At 32.5% G+C, this 5,629-nt stretch overlaps 1 protein-coding gene across 2 annotated transcripts in view; it reads right to left on the reverse strand.

The window, feature by feature from the left end:
- The window catches only part of LOC117169694 (glutamate receptor ionotropic, kainate 2), a 659,604-nt gene that overhangs the window by 457,338 nt on the left and 196,637 nt on the right, over window positions 1-5,629 (reverse strand). The window lies entirely within an intron of this gene.

Raw genomic sequence — 5,629 nt, forward strand, 5'->3', positions numbered from 1 at the left:
TTTAGGCTTGAGAGAAACCTTGGTGTTGATGTTTCTCCGGGTCGTAAAGCATCGCTCTTCATCTATTGGATGCCTGCCCGCGGTTGTTCTTAGTGTCGCCTCCCTTTCTTTGTTGCCGGCTTGTTCTAGCTGTGGTTGAGTAGGCGTTCCGCTTACGTAGCCCCTTTTACGGAGTAATTCAGCATGGTTTCGCAGACGTTGCTACGAAAAGTGCGATAGCTCCGGGTGTTTCTCGCACCACAGAGCATGCAGCCGTGCCATGTAACCCCGTTCACGGGCCACACTCGCATCGTAGCAGTCTAGCAAGTCGTGACATATATATATATATATATTGAACGGAAGGTAAATGCATTAAGAGAGTCCGCGGTAGATCAACTCTTTTGAGCGGCATATTAATTCCTATTGAGCAGTTCTCACGTCACGGTTTCTACATTCAAGTAAAGATTAAAGATTCTAGTTTTGGCTGGTTTTAATTGTTTCAATACATACCTAATTTTTAAATGAGTGACAATAGGTCTAGGTACTTTTCAATCTCTCATTCAGTCGTCTCAGCCATTGCTCCCTAATGCAATATTAATATCTTCAGTTTACATGCCGAGTGAACCTTCCAGATTCTCGAAACTCTAACAGTATCTGGTATACTCTTTATTCCCTAAAAATGCCCTTAACATGAGTCTCTAACGGCATTTTGCTAACAGATACTCTATAAAGGTCATCCTTCCTATTCCTTTCAGCCCTGTTAAAAAGGCATCGATTGTTCTTTTCCAGGTCCTCCAGTCTAGTAATCTACCATCTTACATCTCTGTCTGTTTTCTTAATATGAACAAGACAATTGCACTCATACTATTTATTCACACATTTTGTAGTATATGGTCTAGCTATACTGGATCTGATACGAAAATATTGGACGACACATAACATCCCTTGGACAGTTTGCCAATATTTCTCGAACATAAGGTCGATCAAATTACCTCACGACATCTAAATGTCACGAAGGTAGGTGTTACCTCGATTTAATGAACTCAAATCAGTAAGTGAGGGATGGTTTGTTAAATATTATTTAATAAAGAAAAAGGTGTTTGGCTCGCTGTCAAACGTATTCTTAAGACAGCAGATGCCCCTTTAGAACAGTAAAGGTTTACCTGGATAAAATATAAACTTGAATGGGGACATCTAGTGTTAATTTAAACTGCCATTTGCTTCCTCTATCTTTTTCGATGACAAATTTGAAGCTCTGTCTAGGGGTGTCACTTTGGTTTTTGATAAGATCTTTATATTGATCCTTTCCAATTTAGAGTAAAGCCTGAGTTTGATATTCTTGCGAATCTAGACCACAGTTATACTCTCTCTCTTGCTCTATCACTCACTTATTATCCACAGTGAGACTCTCAGCAGTTATAACAAGTTAGGTCGCTGGGGTATTTGACTTGAAATGAATAACCTTTCATCCTCCCGTTTTCATGGTTCGGTTTTAGATTGATATTATCTTAAGTACTTCTGTTAGTTCCAAATATACACTGTAAAAATGTGGAGAACTTTCCCCACTTTTCAGTGGGGAAAAATCCCCATTTTCGTTGCGGAAAATAATTTTCCCCAAAATATGGGGAAATTTTCCTGAACGTTCTTATAACACACAAAAAATTATGGAAAATTCCCTTAAATCTAGGAAATTAGATAATACCTAAAAATTTTGGGAAAATTCCCTTGAAATTAGGGTAATTTACACAACAGTTGTGGAATTTTCCCTACAATTTGGGGAATTGAGTGATTCTCACTATCATTTCAAATATTTGTAATAAATAATTATCAAGTTATTGATCTGAAAGGTTTGACCTTTGTGAATAAAGTCTAATCCTTCAGGTAGTTGAAATTGGAAAGAAAAAAAATTTTTGATCAATCAGTTAAGAGTAGTATACTAGTAGTATAGTATTCAACACAGTACAGTTCAGATTTCGCTACCACCTTCATTTTAATCTTGCGGTTCTGGACTGTTAGGTTGGGAGAATATCCATAAGAGCGCGATATGTCGCCTCTCTCGCAACAGAAATGACGCGTCGCTTTTTAAAGACAGCAGTCCACACGTAACAAAGTATAATTACGTGGAGCAGAGACTACCGTAACCAGCATGGTGATTTCTTCAGAGCGAAGCTCTTTTATTGCTACAGTCGAGCTAAATTTGCTTTTTTATTATAATTTCAAAAATTTTGGGGAATGTAAGCTACATCAATTTTCGAAATTTTTAGCTTAGGATATGTTCCCCATTAAATCTTGGGTAAAATTCAGCAATTCTTAATATTCAAAAAAATGTAAAGGAGATTTCCGTAAATAATCAGTATTTTCACAAACTTTTAGGCAATATTCCACAAATTGTGGAGAGGTTTCCCTATTTAAAGTTTGGGGAAATTCCCGAAAGTTGAGTTATTATCACACAATGTCAGGGAATTTTCCCCATCAAATCTTGAAGAAAATTCACAAATTTTTGGTTAATATTAAACAAAGATATTTGGAGAATTTTCCCTACTAAACTTTAGGAAAAATTCTCTAAAAGATGTGGACATTAGCCAAGGTTAGGACTCTCCGTTCGAACATATAAAAATAAAAGTATTATTTTTCATCCTTCAATCTTCAAATGTTATAATGACTTGTCCAGGTTGCACCCCAACGATTTTTTTCTATAATTCCATTTTAATTGGCTTGGCCTGTTCATCATTGATTATGGTTATTAGAAACTCCTCGGCGACTGTGTGACTTCAGGTGACTTTGAAGAGCCTGGATATAAGAGACGGTTGCACATCTTAGCCACATCTTCTTCTGCTGCCTGATTTAATTTGATGTGCTGCTATGAGAATGTCATCTTTCTGGAGTCCTCGTCTGGCTAGTTTTTGCATCCAATAGATTCAATAATTGAAATCTGAAAATTATCTAGCAGCTTTTGACAATCTAGCTCCTCGTGGTTTCTAAGAATAGCTAAGAAAGTAAGAGGACCACTCATACATAGCTCTGCGTGCAAGAGTAAGAGGAAAACCTCAGGAAGGTCGTCTGGTGTACCTAAGAGGTCGTCACGAAAGCTTCACACGCCTTGAGGACCAAGCGCTACGAGCACCATAACTCTGCACCCATGGCTTACGGGGGGGGGGGGGGGGGGGGGGGGGGTAGCCATTTCCGCTTTGTTTCTAAACTAATTGTCGTTTCAGTGATCATATTATAAAAGTCTTCTTTTTCTATTTTGATTTGCATTTCAAAGAAATTCAAGAAATTGGCGATTTTCATGATTTTAAAACTTCGCGCGCCTCTTTATACGCGCATATTTTGAGGTTACGTTTTCTCAAGTATCAAATATAAATGATATAATTATTAATACTATTATATATATAAATATATACGTATATTATTAATGATAGTATTATAATTATGTTATATTATAATAGCCTTATTTATATCTTGATCCGCATTTCAAAGAAATGAAAGAAATGGGCGATTTTATGATATTTAAATATTTCGGGCTATTTAAAAATTAAAATATATGTGCAATATCGAAACATTAATACTGCGATTAATTTTTTTTTGTATGCTATATTGTGGTCATTATATTGTGTATATTATTGTACATAATAAAAATAAATTACGTTATTAAGTATGTGATATTATCATTATTTACAGAATAGAATAGAATATAATTTCTTCACTGTATATTTTGACAAGTTTTTACAATATTCTTTTGCCCTCTTAAATTTTCAAATAAAACGAAGCTATATATTTTCTCTCTTAGATTTTCTACGTGAACAGATAATAATAAAATTATTAAATCATGACATATTTCTGTGTCTATATTACAGTTCCTCTTGTCTGTAGGCTGTATTACTCCTCTATGTCACTATTTTCTTCGACATTATAATTATATTATTATTAATATTGATTAGTTGTAAATGATTGTGCTGGAGTGTTAAGCGTTTAAAATCATTTGAAATAATACAAATACAAATTATGAGTACTAACAAGTACAAAAATTTGTATTAACACTTTTAAAAATTGCTAGCAATTTTAAATCTATAAAATAGAAGTCCCAAGTAGTCCTGAAAAAGTATAAAGGAGAGTACCCAAATATGAGATAGCAACTCTGTTTGGCGTAGTTGTCGGAATTCTATGTACTGAATTTAAAATTAATATAATTAATTAATATAATTTTTAATATAATATAATAAAAAATTTTATTAAAAATTTTTTTATGCTGAAAATACAAAAAATGTAAAAAAGTTCTTTTTCCAAACTCGTCAAACTATTCTCATAATATGAGATACCCTAGGAAATAGCTAATAAATCGCAAAATAAAGTAGTATTTCAAATGAAAATCTTCATTCTATGTTTCCAAAGTATAAATTGACTGCTATTTAGATATTTTTAGTTTTTGCAGTAGTCACAAACACTTTTGTAACCAATTTCCCCTGCGCAGCCACAGTTTTATAAAAACCACAGGTATCTCATATTATGAGAACCACAACGTGCAACTACGCACTTACTATGCATGACCTGTACAATAAAAAACTTCAACACCATCGATACTTTCCCACCTAGTTATTCAATCCCCATCACTCCAGACAAACTTTACTGCTAAATACATATTTCATGAATAATAAATAGGTTTTAAAGAATTCCCTTTCAAGAACTCGACCACCATCGACTTCACAAAAAGTTCGCCTATAATCTTTAGAAGCCCAATGAAAAGTTGACTAAACCACGAAATTACTCTTTCTTCAAGGGCTATAAGTTAGTGATAGAACCAACAGAATGGGTCTCTTAGTTCAGCTTATACCCCGCTTTCTCATGTTACGACAATATCTCATATTAGAGTACTCGCATCTAATATAACCAAATTCTAGGAAGCTATAGTTTGTAATTGTTTAATTCCAAATGATTTTCATAAACAAATTTTATAGTTTCGAAAGTCCCGAAGCTATTTAAATTTTTTTGGTTTAATAGATAAATACAAAATCAAACGCTTAAAAACTCCAGCACAATCAATTACAGCTAATTAATATTAATATAATTATAATATTAAAGAAAATAGTGATATAGAGGAGTAATATAACTTAAAGACAAGAGGTACTGTAATAAAGACACAGAAATATGTAATGATTTAATGATATGATTATTACTTGTGCAGGTAAAAATTCTGAGAAAGAAAATATATAGCTTCGTTTTATTTGAAAATTTAAGAGGCCAAAGAATATTGTAAACACTTTTAAAAGTATACAATGAAGACAATGCATTCTATTCTATTCTATGAATAATTATAATATCACATACTTATTTATATAATTTATTTTCATCATGTAAAATAATATACACAATATAAAGTATACAAGATATAAATAAGACTATTATCATATAACATAATTATAATACTATTCTTAATAATATGTGTATATATTTATAAATATAATAGTATTAATATTTATATCATTTAGATTTTATACTTGAAAAAAGGTAGCCTCAAAATATGCACTTATAAAGAGGCGCGCGAATTATTCAAATCATGAAAATCGCCAATTTCTTGAATTTCTTTGAAGTGCAGATCAAAAGAAAAATAGAAGACTTTTATAATATGATATAATATAATTATAATATCAAC

Source organism: Belonocnema kinseyi, chromosome 3, assembly GCF_010883055.1.
Source record: "Belonocnema kinseyi isolate 2016_QV_RU_SX_M_011 chromosome 3, B_treatae_v1, whole genome shotgun sequence".
Taxonomy (NCBI): domain Eukaryota; kingdom Metazoa; phylum Arthropoda; class Insecta; order Hymenoptera; family Cynipidae; genus Belonocnema; species Belonocnema kinseyi.